The sequence below is a fragment of the Lissotriton helveticus genome, chromosome 5_1 (genome assembly GCF_964261635.1).
Source record: "Lissotriton helveticus chromosome 5_1, aLisHel1.1, whole genome shotgun sequence".
Taxonomy (NCBI): Eukaryota; Metazoa; Chordata; class Amphibia; order Caudata; family Salamandridae; genus Lissotriton; species Lissotriton helveticus.
In genome coordinates this window covers 711,541,424-711,564,431 of record NC_136065.1, presented here as the reverse complement: position 1 = coordinate 711,564,431, position 23,008 = coordinate 711,541,424, and the positions used below count along the sequence as shown (strand labels likewise).

At 47.2% G+C, this 23,008-nt stretch overlaps 1 long non-coding RNA gene across 1 annotated transcript; it reads right to left on the bottom strand.

Moving 5' to 3' along the window:
• Window positions 1-1,746: 1,746 nt before the first annotated feature.
• LOC144754858 (uncharacterized) lies at window positions 1,747-17,709 on the bottom strand. The gene is made up of 2 exons (XR_013594775.1): window positions 9,906-17,709; window positions 1,747-1,793 (listed from the first exon to the last, which is right to left on the bottom strand). It is a non-coding gene; the product is annotated as an uncharacterized LOC144754858 (long non-coding RNA).
• Between the last annotated feature and the right edge of the window lie 5,299 nt (window positions 17,710-23,008).

The window sequence follows — 23,008 nt, the reverse complement described above, 5'->3', positions numbered from 1 at the left end:
CCAAATGCGAATGGCCATTTTCTACACACAAGCCGCAGCAGTTGTGTCCTCTGTTATGTTGTGAAAGTGTTGCAGTTTGTACCACATTGTTGACAATGTTGAGGTGCTTGGATTCTTATGTGTGTGTGCTGCATTGTGGGTGAGTTGCCCCTTCAGCTCTGACTTTGTGGGCACTTATCCCTTTCAGGTGGTGTGGCTTTCCCTTCTGTGCTTCTACAGTGCTGATATGTTGCAGACATGGGCAAATTGGGCTCTTGGTCGGAGCTGTGGCTCTTGGGCATGGTTTGTCCACAGATGTGCTATACTTAATTGTGCATGTTTGCCATTGTGCCCATCTCCCCCATCCCCCCAGTTCCTGGTCGTTACTCACCCTGTTGCTGTTGGCTCAGGTCCTGTTGTGCAGTGTCTGGTCCCCCAACTCCTGCCACTGTCTCCCCAATGATGGTCCCAGGCTGGTCCTCCGTGGAGGTTGTGGGGTTCTGGTTGTCCTCTGTACTTGCTCCGGCTACCTCCATGGTGCTTCGCAGTTGTATGTGTTTTGTTTGTGATTTTTGTTGTCGCTTTTATAGGGATTTTTCCTGCCTGACTTTTGGGATTTGCAGGGTTGGCGCGGTTTATGGCAGCATTTTTTATCACAGTTGGGCCCATCACAACTTTTTTCACGTTCGGGTTTAGATTTTTATCGCCGTCCTGGTGATTTTATCGCAGACATTTGACGCGTTATCGGAAGACTATCGCATGTTACCGCCATGTTGTGAATAGGCCTTTAACACAGAGTAATTTTCCCGTGATAGATGGCGATATGGCAAATTGTTTTAACCTATTTTGGCGATGATTATCGCACGTTCCTGAGAATACCCCCCCTGGAGTTGAGTGCAAGTTACTTTTCTGATATAGTGGCCATCTGTCCCCTCCTGCATTGGGTAACAGTCTGGACCATAGCAGAAGCTAAGCTTGACAGAGAGATTTTGTTGGATTACCTTTCTCTCCACAAAGCATTCTGCATACCTTAGATGATGTACATTGAGGAGTCTTTTCACTATCTAGGGAGGCTTGACCTATTTGACAACCCAGGCGCATTAGTTAAATCTGATCTGGGTTAAAATAAATTGTTTAATGTGATGACATGCTGGCAGGGAAAATTAGGAACTGCAAGAAAATTCAGTGCAGGGGCATGTGTTGTTGTAAACAGTCCCTGTATGGGACCATATCTTACCTTTGTTACGAACAGTAATCACTGTTATTTACTCACTATCTTTAGGCTATATATATTTCATTTATGCCTAGGGGTTCTAAAAAGATGGAATGAATCAAATGATTTTGCTCCGTGCAGGACTTTGACAATGTGTCTCTGCAAGAGATCTTGAATTTTGTAATGCTTTGTCAGAAAAGACTATACTATCCCTCCTCTAAAGGATCGAAATGTTTGTCAAGTGTTCCATGAAATAATGTTTTTACAATTATTGTATGATAAACGTATAACGTATAGTGTTGCTTGTTTTTAAAATAGTGCTGTCAAACTGAGACGCTGCTTGGGTGATTGAATTTACTCTAGTTATTTTTAAACTGTGTATTAACTTTTATTATTATAGTGTGTTTTTGTATCTGCTTTATTTCTCCGTATATTTATAGTTTACTTGTGTTTAACCAAATAAAGACATTTTAATTTGATTTGACTTGAGACATTAGGTTCAGTTATGGTGATAAGGTGGAAAAAGCTGAAAAGTGGGAAGTTGGCACCAAGAATGTTTTCAGAAACTTTATTCTCTTTTCTGGTTAAAGTACAATTAGCACTTGTTAGAATTGGGGGTCTCTGGTTGGCGCAAGTAGGTACTTGTGACAAGCAGGGACCCTCTCCTCTAAGTCAGGGCAAAGGATGACCCTTCAGAATTACCCTTGCTCACCCTCTAGGTGCGTGGCGTGAGCAGCCAAGGCTCTTCTTCAGGCGTTAGTCAGTTAAGCATTTGTAGTCACACACACAGTAAAATATACCAATCCCCCCACAAATGGACACCAGGCTGTGAGTATATAAAAATACGCTTCTTTATGTAAAAATTAAATATACTCTTTAGAACAGACTTATCACAAGATCAAATAACGTTTTTAGGGCACCACAGGTTGTAAATAGGCAAAGGTTCTCTTTCAAATATTCCACCAACAGTTCTTTGTTGTAGGTTAAATTGCACTTTCAGTCTTTAAAGCGGATGTTTCTGTTAAAATTCCTTCTTGGCAAGTTTCTCTGTCCCAAATTACTTTGCTCTCGCTTCCTGGGCCGGTTCCAGGGACCTTAGGCCAGTCTTAGGCCCTCTGTGCGCTTCGCAGCGCTTCTGTGCACTCTACACGGGAGAAATCACGGCACCCTACCAAGTCTCACGCATCTGGCGTGGGGCGCGATCGGCCCGGCCGGGTCTCGTGGAGCGGATGGCCCCCCTGGTCTACGGGACCCACACGGGGGGGAAACACCGACCTCAGGGCTGTCCAGGAGGAGGGCAGGCCCAAGAACCCAGCGCAACCTCAGTCACTTGGGCCGGGGCTCAGATTGCAGCCTGCGGGACCCGACAGCTAAAGGATTCCAGCGGGAGGGGCTGGAGCGCTCTCGCAGCGCGGAGCTGCAGGCAGACACAGAGAGCGGTGCGAGCCAGCTGGAAAGGGCGGCTTGCACCACAGCGGATCTTTAGGCCGGGGGGCGCTTGTGAACAGGGCAGTGGGCAGAAAACAAAGGGGGTCAAGTAACGTTGCGGGCCACGAGCCCGATGACAGTCTCAGTGGCGGCTTTTCTCCGGTGACAGATGCGAGGTGCCCAGCGGCTCAGGCAGAGCGAGGCTGGCACCCGAGGCGTCCGTCCAGCGGAGGTCTGTCCCCTGGGTCTGTTTGAGTCCGGCAAAGGATTTCTGGCGGGAGGGTGAGGCACCGCAGCGAGCCTTCCCAGGCGGTCGACACAGCGATCCCCTCAGCGGGGGAAGAGCGGCTCAACGGAGCGGAGCTCTTCCTCGGCGGGGACGAGAGGACACAGTCGGTCACGGCCTGAGGGAGGGGCTGGGGGGCACCACAGCAGCGAGCCTTCCCAGGCGGTCAACACAGCGATCTCCTCAGCGGGGGGAGAGCGGCTCAACGGAGCGGAGCTCTTCCTCGGCGGGGACGAGGAGACACAGTCGGTCACGGCCTCAGGGAGGGGCTGGGGGGCACCAAGGTCACAGCTCCGGCAGTAGTAGATATCCCGGTTAATTACTGGCAGACGAGCAGAGGGCAGGTTGAGCCAGATGGTCCTGTGGCTCAGGTCAGGGGGCAAGCTCAGTCAAGCCCTTGGAGAATGTTTAAGCACAAAGAAGCAAAGTCTTTTCTTATCAAGTCTTTTCCTCTCCTTTCTCAGCAAGGCAAGCAGCAGGCTAGTTCTCCCAGCGTCTCTTCTCCTTCTAGGCGGGCAGAGGTCCTTCGTGGTAAAACAGGATTCTAATTTACAAGGAGCAGGGCTCCTACTTTTATACACAGTTTCTTTTGTTCTTACAGGCCAGGGGGGCCTTTGCATAACTGCTCCAGTCCCTGAGCACTTGTGGTGGGTACTTCTGCTTCTGCATTCAGTGTGAGGGCAGGCACATCAGTCGCTCCCCAGGGGGGCGGAGCCGGCATTGTGAAGACAGGGGCAGCCTGAGCACTTTGTTGACAAGCTTCGGTCCTTCCTGGGCCAGGTGCAGGCTGAGTCATCAGTCGCTCCCCAGGAGGGCGGAGCCAGCATTGTGGGGGCAGAGCACAGCCTGATGCATCATTCAGGGGAAACTCCCACCACCCACTAAGGTGTCATCCTGCTATTCACAACCTGTCAACTCCCAGCCCTGTCACTCACCCACTCAGACAGTCAGATACACACAAGAGCAGAGGCGGGCTGAAATGGTTAGACAAGCAAATGCTAACTTTCTAAAAGTAGCATTTGCAAACCCAGGATATTAAAATAAACTTTACTAAAAGAAGTATTTTATTATTCTGAGTTCAGGCATACTAAACATTAATTTCTACCATGTTCCCTGAGCCTGCTGGGATTATAGAGTGTAATAATTCCAGCAGCCCATCTGGCCTAAAGGGAACAGGTAGCCTTACAATAGTGAAAAACGAATTTGGCAGTAATTCACTATTAGGACATGCCACACACATCAGAGCATGTCCTACCTTACACTTACAATGCACCCTGCCCTCAGGCCTACCATAGGGGTGACTAATATGAAGTTAAGGGAAGGTTTAGGGGCTGGCAAGTGTGTGCACTTACCCAGCCAGCATGACAGTACCAGACTGCACGCAGGTTCTGCAATGGCAGACCCTAGACACATTTTAAGGCTGCTTCTGTGGGTGGCGCAACCAGCGCTGCAGGCCCACTAGCAGTATTGGCATTCACAAGCCCTGGCACTCCTAGTGCACTTTACTAGGGACTGACAGTAAATCCAATGAACCAATCATGGACATCAATCACATGTATACTTTTCACAGGGAGAGCATATGCACTTTAGCACTGGTCAGCAGTGGTAAAAGTGCCCAGAGTCATTAAACCAACAAAAACAGGTCAGAGAGAGTATTGGAGGAAGGCAAAAAGTTTAGGGATGACCCTGCCAAGAAGGCCAGGTCCAACACAACCCCCTTCCAGCCAAAACGCAGGGTAGACCAATCACCACTGTGATGGGCTTCCCTGCTTTGGGCGATAGAACCTGGACCTGGCCCGCAACAGCAGGGGCACATTCCAGTTCTACGCCAATCTGAACCTATTTCAAATCATCTGTCCATACTCTCAGGGTCCACCCAACTAATCCATGGGGCACCCTTTTCTTCCTCTGTGGACACCACCTGGGCAGCCTCTAACCGTAACTTGCTCACAGGTGTGTCCCAACAGACAGTCATCAAATCCCAGTGGCCACTGACAGTAGTCAGGGCTGAGACCCAGGCCTTATGCCTTTCAGGGCTTTCAAACCTCTGTGGCCTCAGAGAGCGGGGGGCAGTAGCCCCAGGTGCTTGGCACCTTTTGTCCCTTCTCTCTTCTGTTAGTCCAGGTATGCTATCCTGGCACTGACCCACCAGCCCCAGGCCTGTACCTGGTGGCTGGACCAAACACTGGGGTGGCCTCTCCCACACCCGGTCCTCTTCCTTGGGGCTCTGTACCCTCCCACCTGGAGTGGTACCCCCTTCCAGAATTGTCAGGGCACCTGTGGCAGGTGATCTGCACAATTCTCCCACCAGTTCAGGGGTGCTATCCTGCAACTGGGGCACCAGGTCAGGGGGGACACCCTGCACCTGGCCCTCTACCTTAGGGTCTAAACCCTCAAACTGCACCGGGGTCAGAGGCAAGGACTCCCTCCCTCTGCACCCCCTTCCAGGGTCCGGCCCACTCCCAACTGGAGTGGTACCACTAGAAGTGACATGGGTCAGGACACTGATTACAGTGGTCCCACCCTCCAGGTAAGACAACACCTGAACCTGGCTCTCCAACTCAGGGACCCAACCCTGCAGTTGAACAATTGCCTGGCGCACCAGGACTTCTCGGGGAGCACACATGCCCCCCCTGAGGGTGGCACATAGCTTCTGTGCCGTGCAACAATCTGCCTGGCGCAGATCTCCCAGCCTCTGTCCCTCTGACAGTGTGGGAAGATCCCCCAGGACAGAAGTGGTGTCCCCATGGTCATTCACTGGGGACGCAGCCCTGCTGGCTGGCCCCTGACCCACTGGTTCTTCCACTGGGGACTCTTTCCCCCTCTCGCCCCTCCTTCTGGACTTCTGCACCCTCCCAACTGGAGTGGTACTGCCAGTCACCAGAACTACTGGGGCCCTGTTTACAGAGCCTCCACGTTCTCTAGCCACTGGGGGATCCCCCTCAGAGGGTGACTCATCCGGACAGCCTAGGCTCCCCACCTGGTGTTCCCTTAAAGAACCATCCAGGCTCTGAGACTGAGGTTGGGCACTACCGGGACAACACCCATTCTCACTCCTTCCCCTTAAGGACAGGACGTGAGGCCCTACACCCCTCTCACTACTACAGGACCTAGCTGGGCTACTCTGCGCCACTTCCACCACTCTGGGCTGGAAGATACCTGAGCCACTCCCTACAGGATCACACCCCAATGCCTCTCCAGACCCTTTGGAATCCACCACAAGGTCTGCCTCCAATGTGAGCTCCCTGGGGTCAGAGAACTCACTCTCAAACAGGTGTTGGCATAGCTCTGGAAAACTGGGACTTAAAGTATGCTCTCCCACAATTGGATTACACAGCCCCCTAGCAGGGTTAACCAAACTATCCTTCACCTCGCCATCCAGCGCCTCACACACATACTCCACACCATTCTCCTGAGACTGGCCAGACAGTAGCGGACTATCTCTGTCGCACAACCCACACTCTTCTGGGCAGTCCTTACACTCACCCACCAGGACCTCAACCATGGGGGAATCCCTCCCACCACTAGGACCATGAACTCCTACGCCAGCCACCCTATTCCCTTCAGGGACGCTGCGCACTACTGGAGCTACCTCATGCCCTTGAACCTCCTGGTGTAAGTTAACCCCCTCCAAGTCAGGTGCCATATCTCTAGGTGCGCGCGCTATGCTGTCAGCACTAGATACCTGAATGTTGCTGCCACCAGCTGAGCTGGACTCCACCTCCAACTCAGCAAAGCTCAATCTGTGAGCTACACAAATCTCTGGATGTTGGGCTGAGGCCCTCCTGGCTTCAAGCTCCAAATCAAGTTCTTTCATCCTCAAGTAGTGATCTCTTTGGCGTTTTAGCGCCTCCATGGCTAATTTTTGGCTTTCCATTGCCAATTTGTGCTTGTCCATTTCCATTTGTCCTTTTAATTTCGCCATCTCTATTTCATGCGCCCTGGTTGCTGCCCTGTCTGCCAACTCCTCTGGCGACAGGCATCTGGTTGCTGCCTTTTCCATCCTCACTGAACCAGGCATGACGTTTCACAAGCACATGGAGATCTCCCAGCAAAATTATAGAAATGGAAACCTGTGGCTGCGTTATAGGTCTGCTCTCACTATGTGGTGATCAGTAATTCACTGTATGTCAACTACAAATGCAAATTCGCAAATCCTCACCGCTGCGTCCAATGTTAGAATTGGGGGTCTCTGGTTGGCGCAAGTAGGTACTTGTGACAAGCAGGGACCCTCTCCTCTAAGTCAGGGCAAAGGATGACCCTTCAGAATTACCCTTGCTCACCCTCTAGGTGCGTGGCGTGAGCAGCCAAGGCTCTTCTTCAGGCGTTAGTCAGTTAAGCATTTGTAGTCACACACACAGTAAAATATACCAATCCCCCCACAAATGGACACCAGGCTGTGAGTATATAAAAATACGCTTCTTTATGTAAAAATTAAATATACTCTTTAGAACAGACTTATCACAAGATCAAATAACGTTTTTAGGGCACCACAGGTTGTAAATAGGCAAAGGTTCTCTTTCAAATATTCCACCAACAGTTCTTTGTTGTAGGTTAAATTGCACTTTCAGTCTTTAAAGCGGATGTTTCTGTTAAAATTCCTTCTTGGCAAGTTTCTCTGTCCCAAATTACTTTGCTCTCGCTTCCTGGGCCGGTTCCAGGGACCTTAGGCCAGTCTTAGGCCCTCTGTGCGCTTCGCAGCGCTTCTGTGCACTCTACACGGGAGAAATCACGGCACCCTACCAAGTCTCACGCATCTGGCGTGGGGCGCGATCGGCCCGGCCGGGTCTCGTGGAGCGGATGGCCCCCCTGGTCTACGGGACCCACACGGGGGGGAAACACCGACCTCAGGGCTGTCCAGGAGGAGGGCAGGCCCAAGAACCCAGCGCAACCTCAGTCACTTGGGCCGGGGCTCAGATTGCAGCCTGCGGGACCCGACAGCTAAAGGATTCCAGCGGGAGGGGCTGGAGCGCTCTCGCAGCGCGGAGCTGCAGGCAGACACAGAGAGCGGTGCGAGCCAGCTGGAAAGGGCGGCTTGCACCACAGCGGATCTTTAGGCCGGGGGGCGCTTGTGAACAGGGCAGTGGGCAGAAAACAAAGGGGGTCAAGTAACGTTGCGGGCCACGAGCCCGATGACAGTCTCAGTGGCGGCTTTTCTCCGGTGACAGATGCGAGGTGCCCAGCGGCTCAGGCAGAGCGAGGCTGGCACCCGAGGCGTCCGTCCAGCGGAGGTCTGTCCCCTGGGTCTGTTTGAGTCCGGCAAAGGATTTCTGGCGGGAGGGTGAGGCACCGCAGCGAGCCTTCCCAGGCGGTCGACACAGCGATCCCCTCAGCGGGGGAAGAGCGGCTCAACGGAGCGGAGCTCTTCCTCGGCGGGGACGAGAGGACACAGTCGGTCACGGCCTGAGGGAGGGGCTGGGGGGCACCACAGCAGCGAGCCTTCCCAGGCGGTCAACACAGCGATCTCCTCAGCGGGGGGAGAGCGGCTCAACGGAGCGGAGCTCTTCCTCGGCGGGGACGAGGAGACACAGTCGGTCACGGCCTCAGGGAGGGGCTGGGGGGCACCAAGGTCACAGCTCCGGCAGTAGTAGATATCCCGGTTAATTACTGGCAGACGAGCAGAGGGCAGGTTGAGCCAGATGGTCCTGTGGCTCAGGTCAGGGGGCAAGCTCAGTCAAGCCCTTGGAGAATGTTTAAGCACAAAGAAGCAAAGTCTTTTCTTATCAAGTCTTTTCCTCTCCTTTCTCAGCAAGGCAAGCAGCAGGCTAGTTCTCCCAGCGTCTCTTCTCCTTCTAGGCGGGCAGAGGTCCTTCGTGGTAAAACAGGATTCTAATTTACAAGGAGCAGGGCTCCTACTTTTATACACAGTTTCTTTTGTTCTTACAGGCCAGGGGGGCCTTTGCATAACTGCTCCAGTCCCTGAGCACTTGTGGTGGGTACTTCTGCTTCTGCATTCAGTGTGAGGGCAGGCACATCAGTCGCTCCCCAGGGGGGCGGAGCCGGCATTGTGAAGACAGGGGCAGCCTGAGCACTTTGTTGACAAGCTTCGGTCCTTCCTGGGCCAGGTGCAGGCTGAGTCATCAGTCGCTCCCCAGGAGGGCGGAGCCAGCATTGTGGGGGCAGAGCACAGCCTGATGCATCATTCAGGGGAAACTCCCACCACCCACTAAGGTGTCATCCTGCTATTCACAACCTGTCAACTCCCAGCCCTGTCACTCACCCACTCAGACAGTCAGATACACACAAGAGCAGAGGCGGGCTGAAATGGTTAGACAAGCAAATGCTAACTTTCTAAAAGTAGCATTTGCAAACCCAGGATATTAAAATAAACTTTACTAAAAGAAGTATTTTATTATTCTGAGTTCAGGCATACTAAACATTAATTTCTACCATGTTCCCTGAGCCTGCTGGGATTATAGAGTGTAATAATTCCAGCAGCCCATCTGGCCTAAAGGGAACAGGTAGCCTTACAATAGTGAAAAACGAATTTGGCAGTAATTCACTATTAGGACATGCCACACACATCAGAGCATGTCCTACCTTACACTTACAATGCACCCTGCCCTCAGGCCTACCATAGGGGTGACTAATATGAAGTTAAGGGAAGGTTTAGGGGCTGGCAAGTGTGTGCACTTACCCAGCCAGCATGACAGTACCAGACTGCACGCAGGTTCTGCAATGGCAGACCCTAGACACATTTTAAGGCTGCTTCTGTGGGTGGCGCAACCAGCGCTGCAGGCCCACTAGCAGTATTGGCATTCACAAGCCCTGGCACTCCTAGTGCACTTTACTAGGGACTGACAGTAAATCCAATGAACCAATCATGGACATCAATCACATGTATACTTTTCACAGGGAGAGCATATGCACTTTAGCACTGGTCAGCAGTGGTAAAAGTGCCCAGAGTCATTAAACCAACAAAAACAGGTCAGAGAGAGTATTGGAGGAAGGCAAAAAGTTTAGGGATGACCCTGCCAAGAAGGCCAGGTCCAACAGCACTGCTTCAAAGGCTGAAATACAGCACAATTTATGATTAAGTAAAGCAGAACATCTAAACAAATAAATGACCATGAGCCATCAACAACAGGTGATAATTTTGAAAATCACTAAGGGTCTGATTTAGATGTTGGAGGACGGGCTACTGCGTCACAACGTTGATGGGTATCCAGTCTGCCAAAATATATCCCCAATATAACCTATGAGATTTATATTTCGGTGGGTGGAATATCCATCACCGTTGTGATGGAGTAACCCATCCGCCAACATCTAAATCAGGCCCTTAATATGGACCGGTAACACTTGCATAGTCTACTTTAAGGTACAATCATCTCAATTTGTGCTGTTTATTATTGGAAACATTCATTCTCTTGATCGGAGATTGGCCTTTCTTGTATTATCTGGGTTTTTTAAGTCTCAGGGTCAAATACATTTGTGAAATTAAACCCACCTGATTTATTGTTAGTATCTAGTACAATTCAACTTAGATTTTTCATTAATCTGAGACTTCTAAATCGCTTATTCTGAGTAACCTGTTCCTACCAATTCTTTCGATAATAGAAGTTACTAGCTATATCATGATAGGGAAAATCACACTACCAGTGATTCACACCTGGACATTTCACCAGCTAGATCTGCAAATGGGAAGTACTATAAGATGGAGTGCACTAACAGGTGTTCCCACGCAGAATCCTATTTTCGAGGGGCTACTCAGGGTCACCCCTCAATACCCAGAACCAATATAGATAATTCTAGGTTTGAGAATACCAGCGACTATTCCTGGCCCAAATTCAATAAGCTCTTGAGAAGTTAACTACATTATTTTGCTTACACTTTCTTGTTCTTAGAATATAGGGAAATAGGGTATAACATTCTATCTTCTGTGGGGAAGTGTAGGATTTTGCTTTCACGTACTTCTCAGAATTTATGACAAAGATTTGTAAATTTCAATAAAATTCACAAAGATTATTGTGTTGGTTTTCTTGCAGTGAAAATCACTCATATTCCACAGTAGTTGGGTGACAAACACTGCTTAGTGTTGGTTCACTTTTTTCTTATTTGAGTGTGAACCCCCTGACATTTTGTGCGTTTTTGGGAGGCCGGTGATTGTTTTTTGTTTAATTTTTGTCATTTCTTGGAGCCTGACTTTGTTTAGTTATGTTTCTTCTATTTTGCTCTGAACCAGAGTAAGGAGGAGTATGCAGGAAACAAAATGTTTTTGGAGGAGGAGGCTTGGATAATGTGGCACATGTTAAGATTCTTGCACAGAAGTCTCCGTTGTGTCAGGGGAAAGTGCTTTGCTTCAAAGAGTACAAGATGCTCTGGTAAAAGGTTATCAATAAGATAGAAGTGAGGATCAGCATGCAAAACACTCTACCAGGCCCGTCCATTGCGTTGAAAATCTGGTATGGTGGTTTGTACCTTATTGAGGGTATCTCTGTAGAGGTGCATTCAGCAATCATGTCTCAAAAGAGAAAGTTAGAGGGAGATAGAACATTTTGATAATGTATCCAACTTGGTGTTTGTAAGGAATAGTCTCTTTTTGAATGATCACCCCCAAGGTTTTCAACTGGCTTATTTGCTTACGTATGCCTACTGCCCCTTCTGGGGTATAGGCCATTAACCAGGACTCTCCAGCCATCTCTGTCCTGGGCTTTTCTTCCAATCTGACTCCAGGTGTTACCTATCTCCTTGCAGTCAGCCACAAGGCCAGGTGTTTTTTGGCCTTCTCTTTTCCTTTTTCCTGGAGGGTTCAATGCAAATGCTTGTCTGGGTGTGTTTAATGTGGGCTTGCAGAGTGTGTGACCTATCGAGCCCCAGGTGATTTCATCATGAGCAGTCTTAGACTTAGCATCTTTTAGCGTGTTTCCCCTGAGTTTTTGCTTTCTAACCTCCCGGTTTTGACTCTGTTTGTGCTGGCTTCGTGTTTCTGCACACTTTTCTCACTACTGATCAGTGGTAAAGTGCAAGTGCTCCTGTGGTAAAATGTGTTATGGATTGGTGTTTCCATGATTGGCCTATTTGATTTATGTGTCAGTCCCTAGTAAAGTGCACTGAGTGTGCTAGGGCCTGTAAATCAAATGTTGTTGGTGGGCTGCAGCACTGGATTGTGCCACCCACACAAACAGTCGATAAATGTAACTCGGGCCTGCTATTGCAGAGCCTGTGTGCAGTCTTGTACTGCCATGTCGACTTGGCAAGCGCACCCACTTGCCAGGCCCTAACCTTCCCTTTTCCTACATGTCAGTCACCCCTAAGGTAGGCCCAAGCTAGCCCTGTGGGCAGGGTGCAGTGTGTGAAAGGTAGGACATGCTCCCGTGTGTGTCAATTTCGTTTTTCCATACTGCAAGGCTACCTGTACCTATAGGACAGAATGGGAAGTGTGTTTATAACATCTTATAAGCATAACTGTCCGGGAACTAGGTAGGAAAATCAAGTTTAGTATGCCTGAACTCAGAATCTAAAGATGCATCTTTTAGTGAAGGTGATTTTTACATTCTGGGTGTGAAAATGCCACTTATAGAAGCAGGTATTTTCTTGCTCAGCCATCCAGCCGGCCTCTACTGGGTATGTGGATTGACTGTCTGGGTTTTGGATGACAGGGGCTGGGGAGCAGTAGTGGCTCCGGACATCTAGGTCGATCAGGAAAGGGCTGAATAGACCTGGGCTGCATTTAGAGTAGGGTGAGGAGATTTCTTTGCACCTGAATGGGCGGGCCTGGCCTGCCTCTGACAATGCCATCTCCACCTCCTGCCAGGATGCCACACCAGAGAAGGCAGAACTGGTTCTGGCTGGGCACAGACATTCTCTGCCTGAGAGGACAAGGGATTTTGGACTATAAAAAGTAGAGCTCAAACCACTAAATTGTAGAACTCTTTTGGACCAAGAAAACTGCCAAGAAGAATAGCTGGAGAAGCTGTGAGGAGGAACGACCACCTTGCTATGTGCTTTGCTGTGTTGGCCTGCAGTGGCTGCTTCTGTCTTGGGCAGTGAAAGGACTGGACTGAACTTTCTGCAATCTAATTTTGTGAGTTTCTCCAAGGGCTTGAGGTAGAGCTTGCCCCCTGTTCAAGAAATCTCAGGAACAGCAAAGACTTCAAGCTCTTCTGCCCTCAGCACTGGGAACTGTGTGTTTTGTGCTGCAACAGACGAAAAAGCAACCTGACTCCGTCTATGACGCTGTGCCGACTCCGTGTCCTGAAGGCACCGCAGAGGGCACTGCTGCAATACCTCACCGCAACCCTGTCTCACCAACAATGCCTGCTGATGCTGCCACCAAGCCGATGCTCGCACCACGACCTGTGCACCGCACTACGCATCGCCTCGCTACACGACCCCGTCCTGGTATCCCCAAAGACGCCGCTTCACGCCAAAATAGACGCTGCTGCTTGCACGGTGGTTCGAGTGCACTGCTTGTAAAGTTACACAAAGCACCACCTTCAACCCACACTTCAGCCTTGGCCTACTGAGGCCAGTGGCATTGACTTCAGTTCGGCAGCTGACGACAGCGCTTCAGCAACGACGACAACGCTGCTTGCACTGTGACCTGCCAGCACCGCATCACTTCGCACCGTGACCCTGGTCTCACCGACGACGCCATCCGATGCCACCACCAAGCCGCTGCTCGCACCCCAAACTTAGGACACTGTAAGCCCCACCATTGCACTTCACACCACAGCACCCAACGCATGCTGACGCCAGCGCTCCTGACTTCAACCGCGAGGAGTATGATCTGCAACGCGGGTGACTACAAGGGCCCAACGACTCCTGCCCCGACCTCCGGAACCAACACCTGCAGATGCCGTGCTTTCGGAAGCTCAACAAGAGGTCGCCAACGCCCTGCATTTCTAAAGGCACTGTCTTGCGGGTATCTCGACACCGTAGCTGACCCCTGGCACTGCTATCAGTCAGATCTGTTTTCCTTTCTTTGTTCACAACATCATGATAGCACCAGGGGGAGATATTGACTTCAAGAAACTGTTTTCAAGGTTATTTTGATAACTGAAGATTTCTAAGTACTGTATTGTGGATTTTTATAATTTTTGGTCTTGTCTTCAGAATATAAAAATATTGGATATTTTTCTAAACTGGTGTGGTGTCCTTTTGTAGTGCTTATACTGTATTACTGTTGGTTATGTTCAAATGCTTTACACATTGCCTCTAGAAGGAGCCTGACTGCTCGTGCCAAGCTTCAAGGGGGTGAGCAGGGGTTATTTTAGGAGTGTAACTCCCTTACCCTGACTAGGAAGAAGAGTCCCTATTTGGACAAAGGTACCTACCTCTGCCAACTAGAGACCTCCATTTCTAACAAGCAGGGAGTTGGAAAGTCTGCTGCCATAGATCGTTGTTTACTATGGTATTTGGCCAGTGGATTTGGAGGATTTTCCTCAGACATGTGCTGATGAAGGTAAGGACTTTGGTGGTGGTCACTGTTATCCTTCAGGCTTCTGCTCTATACAGAAGGACTGATCTTGGTCTGCAACATTAGGTCCTTGGAACTCCAAATCTTCTTTAGCTGAATGAAGGCAGCACTTGCTTTGTCGATTCTTGCCTTAACTTCAATGCCTATACCAACCTTCTTGTTTATAACACTTCCCAAGTAGTTGAAAACCTCAACTTCTTCCAGTGCATTGCTTGCTAGAGTGTCTGCAGTTGTGCTGGCTGTGTTAGCCTTCAGGATCTTGGTTTTTCACCTGTGGATGTGGTAGCGCAAGTGTGCTGATTTGGCTGCTTCTTTCTTGATCTTCTCTTTCATCTGCAGATGGGTACGGGAGAGTAGGGCAAGGTTCTCTGCAAAGTCTAGGTCGTTGAGCTGTGTTAAATGGGTCCCCTGGATCTCATTTCTTTTCCTTGCTGTGGATGTCTTGAGGATACAGTCTATGGCCAACAGGGAAAGAAAAGGCGAGGGCAAAAAACTCTTGCATATTCAGGCCCTCATGTCAAAGGCTTCTGTGAGTTGTCCTCCATGGACTATCTTGCAGGTCATTCCTGCGTAAGAGTGCCTAATGATTTTTACAAGTTTATCTGGCACACCGTAGTGGCGGAGGAGTTTCCAAAGGGTCTCCCTGTCCACGCAGTCCAATGACTAATCATAGTCAAGGATGTTGGCAAACAGCGGAGAGTTCCATTCCATTCATTGCTCAATGATGATGTGCAATGTTGCAATCTGATCTGTGCAGGATCTATCTTTGCAAAAGCCAGGTTTAAGGTCTCATAGATGAGCATCAACTTGTTTCTCCGTTTGTTCAGGATGACTCTGTTGAACAATTTGCCTTGGGCTGATAGAAGACTTACACCTCTGTAGCTTGCTCAGTTACCCAGGGCACCTTTTTGGGGATCTTAATCAGATATCCATCCTTCCAGTCTGATGGCTCATTTTTCTCTTCCTTACAAACATGGGGTAGAGTATATCTACTGATGTTTTAATGTCTGCCTTCAGTGCCTCTTTAGGAATATTGACAGGTCCTTCTGCCTTCCCATTTGTCAAATGTTTGATGGCTTGCCATATTTCTTCCTTGGTTGGTCTGCTGCAGTCGATTGGAAAGCCCTTGTCAGCTGACTTTATGTCTGGTAAAGACTGCAGCATGGGCTGGTTCAGGAGTTCTTCAAAGTGCTTCACCCATCTTCGATGTTGGCCTTGCTTACCCATGGTTGCCTTCCCAGCTTTATTTTTAACAGGTCTTTCTGGCTTGATATATCAGGGTTTGTTTATGGTACAGAGTGATTTCAAGTTTCCATGGTTTGATTCTTCGTGGGTTTCTGTGGCAAGAGCATACATGATTCTTCGCCTTGTCTGCTCTTAAGTTTCTCTTTGCTTCTATGTTGGTTTTGGTGTTTTTGCCCTGAGCTTTCGCTTTTTCTGCTCTTGTTTGGCTGGTGTTGACTGCTGCTTTCTTTTTGTTTCTCGCTTGGATTTTGCAGAGTGTCTCTTTAGAGATCCATTCATTATTTGCTCAAAATCTGGTTTATTAACTTTTCTATACATTGTTACAGTACCAGAAAAAGAAATATTGCAAGGGTTCATATTGAAGTATAAGCAGATAAGGCAAAAACCAATACAAGAATAGTGCCCTAAAAAACCATTCAGCATGAGAATCAACATTATCATGTTACGTGAGAAGTAGTCTGGAACTCAGGAACATGGTGCATGCTGCTGCTTACTGCCCTGGAGACTAGGAGGAGGATCATGAGATGTTGCCCTTCAAGGGATGTTGCCTCCCCAAAGAAGGAAAGGTGGGAGTCTCCAGGGCTGTCCTAGGGGTAGGAGGGAAGCAAGTGAACCCAGGGAAGAAAAGGGAACTTGGGGGGAAAAGGCCAACAGACCTCCAAATCTGGGGGGAGGGAGGGGAGCGGGAATGATGAAGGAAGGGGGACAAGGTGACAACAAACCTAACATTGAAGTCTATTGGAGGGGCAGGGGATGGGAAGGGGAATTGGACTAGCAGGCCATCCAATTAGAGTGCAAAGGAGGGAGCAATGCGGGGGAGGAAGGGAGGCACCGAGAAAAGGGATCCACCCAAAAGCAGGAACGTTCACCATCACTTTAGGTCAGCAGAGAGGCAAGAGTAAGTTCTCTGTCCATTCAGTTGCCTAGTCAAATAGGGGGAGAGCACAAAGTTGGGCGGTTGGAAGCATAGATATTCAAGCTTAGACATGTAGTCAATAAAAGGCTGTCAGAGGCATGTACATTTCTTGTCAACATTAGCTAATTTGTGGGTCAACTGTTCCAGGGCTAGGGTGTGCCAGAACTTCGTGTACCAGGAGACTGACTATTGGAGGGGCATTGGGTAACTTCCAGGCTAGTGTAATCAGCTGTTTGGCTGCGTCCGTCATACATTGGGGCAGGGACCAGTCTGTATGTGTCATTGCTTTGAGTACTGAGCGACATAGTCCCAGAATAACACCTCTGTAGTCGGTCGGGATTGGATAGCGCAAAGTGTTTTTGATGTGGCTTAAGATTTCCTTCCAGAAAAGAGTGATAGGCGGGCATGTCCACCATATGTGTTCAAAGTCTCCCTTCTGCTCCCCTCAACGCCCACAGGCTGGAGATGTGTTCAGGTAGATAGAGTGTAAGCGGGCTGGGGTATAGTACCACTGGACCATAACCTTATAGGATATTCTTGTTGGGGGATGCTCCCATAAATCTTTGAAATGTTGCGCCATAAGGTTTCCCACTGTTTACCCATTATGTCTTGGGTGCAGTCTGATTCCAATGTCTGCTGGTATAAATGACTGGGTACAAGTTGGGACTGATGAAGTTCTGCATAGGTGTTGGACACCAACCAGCGAATACCTTTGAAATTGGGGACAAATGATTCAAAGGGATTGAGGGGACGTGTAACAGCTAAAGCATTGTTGGGGTGTAAGTCGCACTGACACAACTGGAAAAATTGTTGTCTGGTGGTGTCAGGGCAGTGGAATTTAGTCCTGCAATGCTCAACAGATTTTATGGATTCACCTTGGAAAAGATATTGCAGTATTCTGCATTTGCCCTTTTCCCATGCTGGGAAGGAAACTAGAGAGAGCGTAAGTGTAAAATCCGGGTTGCGCGCGATGGGGGGATTTGGAGAGGGAAAAGTGGTGAGGTTCCTATAAAGTGCAAGTCTATTCCACACCTCAAAGACCATTTGCATCGGAGTAGCGATATATGCACTCCATGGGCGCAAGTGCTTTGGGAGCCAAGAAGGGTCCCAAAGTGGTCTATACACCACCTATCTGTCCTTACGTTCTCAATGCTTTTTACTCTCTATCACCACTCATTCTGAAATAAAGTAAAGGTGGGTGGCCCAATAATAATATTGGAGGTAGGGGCATAAAAAGGGCATCAGAGATGCAAGGTCATTTCCCCCTCCAAATGAAGGTCCCCGTGTAATGTTTTAATATCATCCGTGGGAATGGGTGTGAGCAGGGACTAAAATAAATATAAATGCCAAAAAATAATATTAATCTTAAACACATTGAGGTGTTCTAGCCAAGAAATATGGAGAGGGCGCCATCATCCTATGTTTTCAAGAATTGCTTTGCTGCAGCTCGGCCAATTGGCCTCTGCCCACTTGTTAAGGGTGTTGGTAATGGTAAGGCTTAGGTACTGATTGGAGTGTATGGCCCACTGAAATAGGGTGAGGGTTGACACGGAACAGTGAGGTTCAGTGCCTGGGACTTGGAAATATTTCCGTTGTATCCTGATACCAATTCAAATGCTTGAAGGGCACGTACCACTGCAGGAAGCAATGACTCAGGCCTAGGTAACGCAAGAAGTAAATCATCAACAAACAATAGAACTTTGTTGTCCTGCCCGCCAAACTGGATGCCCTCAATATCGCTGGTTTGTCTCAGCTCTGGCCTGCCTCTCCCATAATTTTTTGGGTCGTCCACCTCGATTATACTGGCGCTCTGCCCTGGCTTTAGTTATACCACATGCCAACCATGGCGTGTTGGGAACGTGTGTTGCAAATGTGTCATCTTCCAAGTGGCAACTACAAAAACCTAACCAGACACGATGTAAACAGGATCCTGAGAGCTTTCAGCGATGTCCGAGATGCAGTGTCGGACAAGTGAAAACACTATCAGCTCTGATGCATCACCACTGCTTCCAGAGAAATTATGACGTTACAAAGCATGCTTTTAGAACGCAGCCTTCACATCACAACTACCATTACATTGCATGATTTTACAACACATGCCATTACAACGCATTTTTTAAAACTACTGTTACAACGCATTCCATTACAACGTATACCATTACAACGCATAATACTTTTGAGGGCAACAGTAGGGTAACTGTTGGATAGTGTAGGGGTAAAAATTACTATTCCCACTCCAGTGAGTGCAACAGTAGGGAAACTGTTGGATAGTGTAGGGGTAAAAATTATTATTCCCATGTACCCCAAAACACATACCCACCCTAATACTAAAAATGTCTCCTTTACTTACCTTATAATGCTTTGTAATGGTATGCGTTGTAATGGCATGTGTTGTAATGGCAGGCATTGTAGTGACATGCGTTGTAATGGCATGCATTGTAATGGCATGCAATGTAAAGGCAGTTGCATTGTAACAGTTGTGTTGTAAAGGTAGGTCGTTGTAATGACTTTGTTTAGTCCTTTGGTAGTGACTAAAAGAGGTGGGCAACAGCTCTGAACAAACTACTTGTAGTGTATAGGAAGGTGGTTGCGCTATTAATTCCCTTTCTGACAGTTTCCTGTTTTGTCGCTGTATTTAAAAGGGTAGTTAGCACACCTGCTTGCAGAGTAACTAGTTTGAAATAATGAAATTCGATAATCGAAGAGAAGAGCTTGCCAAAGATCTATTCTCATCAGGTAGATCAACAAAACCAGAAACAATTTCTGTTCCTACCACTGAGGGTTTAAAAAACAAATGTATAAAGTTAGAACGCCTTAAAACGGCTGAGCTCTCAAAATGGTGGGATGGAGTCACACTTAAAAGGTATTTGGATCTCAAAAACTATGCTATACTTAAAGAACAAATTTCTAATCATCAACATTTTATTAAACAAAGGAAATTAAACAAAATATCAAGGGATGATAGGGATATTCCCAGGGGTGCATTTATAGCTTTGCGCAAAAGTTTGATAATATACAAATCCCTAAAACCAAAGATGGTGATACTTTGAGTATAGGAAGCATAACAAGTCTGTTAAGTAGCTCTAATGCGTCATCTATTGATGAAGCGGGGGAATCAGGAACTAATGTAAATGAACCTAATACTGAAGCAACTGCCCCTCCTTCTACCTCCTCTTTTTTAGAAGAGGTACTCAGATATCGCATTGGGAGCAAACAAAAGAAACTGATAAACAAACAAGAAGGGGTGGGCACAGGAAAAACAGAAAAAGAATCAGGTGTACTAACCAGAAATCAGAAGAAGAAACTAAACAACTAGATAAGAACTTAAGAGCTGGATCTGTATGTGATTCTTTGATTATTGATAATCTTGTGATTAATTTGTCTAATTGAGTGTTAAGTGTTCCTGAAATGTCTTTGCTGAATAAAGGACTAGGTTTCTGTGCATCATATAAAGGTGTGTTTTCTGACATACATCTAGACCTTTTTAAATTCTCTAGATGGGAGAGGTGTGGCGCCGCGGCCAGGGCGACTGACGCTGGAATCTGGGGATCAGGGTTCGATCCCCGGCTCCGGCGGCAGGTTAGCCCAGCACCATGTGACTCTGGGCAATAGCTTGCTTAATCTTCCCGACGGCCCCCAGCGCCTAGAGACCCTTACGGGTGATTGTGCGCTTTACAAATGTGGATTATTATTATTATTATTAGATAAGCTAAAAGCAAAATGTCATTTCCATCTCAATCAATCACAAGGAGTGTTACCCATGAAAGATAACAGTGATTCTATTAGTGTATCTGTTGACCATTTAAAACAAGTTTCCTTATTGCTCTCACTTGATGATAGTATGGAAGTACCATTAGAAGGGCTAGCCCAAGAACTAGATATCCATCAAGATCTGACTCTGGATTCTCAGTTACGCCCTAGAAGTAAGTTCATACCCCAGGGACCACATGTTACCAGTATCGATGTGTTTCATAAATTGGTAACAGAAGAACTGTACAAACTGGAGGATAGTTTCATCCAGGGCAAACGGACTAGACGACCCGAAATTTGACCAGTGCTGAACGCAGAGCCTTGTTTAGTCTCAAAAATGATCCCTTCCTGGTCATCCATGAGGCTGACAAGGGAGGAAATGTGGTCATTATGAATAGGTCAGACTATCACCAGGAGGCTTTTAGACAACTGAACAATGAACAATGTTACAGAAAAGTCAGTGGTAATCCAGTTCCTGGTGCCATGTTGAACATAAATATTTGTCTAGTACATTGGAAGGAGGTAGGACTTTTGTCTGAGTGTGAGTTTCAATATCTAAAAATCTTGTCTCACAGATCAGCAGAGGCACTGGAAAGTATTGATGGGGACACCGGGAGGCACTCTGCCCTAGCTACACGACCACCAGAACAAGAAATCCTGAGACATGGCTTTAACGCCCTAAAGGGTTTTTTGTATGTGGTAACGGCAATTTTTGTCATTTGGGCCTTAACAAAATCTCACGTTTCAGATACAACAGTGGTTACTTACATGAAGCTAAATATTTTTGAATTGTCAAACAACGTATGTGATTTATGTGATTGTATGTACATGTACAAAGATCTATGTAGGAAGTACAGTACGACAGTTAAGAGTTAAGGGCTTCCTCTAGAAATGACAACACTAATACTCTTGGGGCCCACATGTGTGAATCTGAAATACCTAAGATCAATTTCAAATTCCATGCGATTGATCATGTTCCTCTTGACAGACGAGGTGGGAATAGAGAGCTCCATCTACGTCAATTGGAAGCTATTTGGATCTGTAAATTAAGGGCCACTATATGCGGACTGAATTCTGACATTGAAATGCATTATTTCCTGTAATGTGCTTGACCTCCTAGTGAATCCCGATCTAGCTGGTTGGTAGCGAATATGTCTTTTCTGAAAAACAATGTGACTAACTGTCTTGCCTTTTCATCTCCCATTTCTTTATCCACCTGTTGTTTCCATTATTTTCCCCAAAATTCTATTTGGGGTAAGATGTGAATCCTATACAAATGTTTGTAATAGAAAACTGGAACTTTTCTGATTATTGTGATAATTGGGTAATACTATGTTCCCTTCCAGTATGCGCTTTTCTGTCACTCTCGGGACTTGTGTTCATTGAAATCTGTAACTTTGAGTATTGGCAAAGTGTGACTTATGAAGTAACCGAGGACATGATACACGTTAGGATGGAGTGAATTCTCCCCCTCGTGTCTCTCCATTATTAGACATTTTTCCTGAAATTATTGAAGTCCTTTTCTCTCTTATGACGCTGTGAAATTGATGTAGGAATTCAGTGTATCCAGATGTAATGATGCTTGTAAAAATAATTGATAAGTGTATGTGCAACACTCATTATATAAATGAGGACAATGTATTAATTTTAGAAAGCAAAATGTATAGGCTATATACTATATTATTATTTGATTATGGGTCAAATTTCTTTTAATTTTGAACTTGCTATGACTGTTCATTTAGACGTTCAATTATTATATGTCTATCGCTACACAGTGGTGTTGTCTGGGCCCCCCTTTTTGTGTACTTGGTCTAACTTACTCTGCATATTAATAAATATGGTAATCTCTTAACCTATCTTTAACTTGATGCTTGATTATTTGGCTAGTCAATGAAATCATTGACGTCTTTTCTTTTTCTTTTTCTTTAACATTTGTTTTCTTAGTTGCCATGTATCGAGGCATTGTTGCCCATAATACGTGACAACCTGCTATTAGATGCTTGTCAGTCTAAGGTGGTGGCGTGAGACGTTATATCAGCTAATCCCAAATCACATGGGAAGTGAGTTTGAGGACGCAATGAGATATTGACTCACCTACACATTATATTATAGTTTCTTTCTCTTCTTCTTGGATATATATTGTAGCCTCTGCCCGCTGTGTTTATACTTTTAAATTTGTATATTCAGCCAGTGCGCACATTATGAAACAAGTACTCTTTAGCTGACAATGATGATTATGTTTCGGAAAGATCTAATCTTTGAATTTCATGTCTATTCAGGCATAATGCGGTGTGTTAGAGTAGCTTAGTAAATAAAGCATGCAGGATTCAAATGCGGCTGGTGACGTTGGGTTGTTAAAAAATGGACATGTGGTGAGGTTACGTTGAATCCCGCGTCTTTATTGGTTATAAGACACCACATGACTTACGTTGTTCTGGTAGCACGAACTTTAAACTGGACTGCCGGCAGATCGAGAGACTCGGCGTCTCACTGGGGCATTTCTAAATATCCTTCCTCGAAGGTACATTGATATACGTATTTGTATGGACCTTTCTCTGACAGTTGTTTGTTGGTTTGGATGTGCATGGCAGTTTCTGGGAACGGGACATTTTGGCGTGTGTGTACGGGGAAGACGGATGTACACCTGTGGTGGTTGACAACGCGGGTTCGGTCGACTTGCATGTTTAGACATGGCTGTTGCGGCATGGTGGGTGAGCAGTCAGGGTGGCAAGTGCCTAAATTTGGTGTATGGGCATGTCGTTGCCGTGTGTC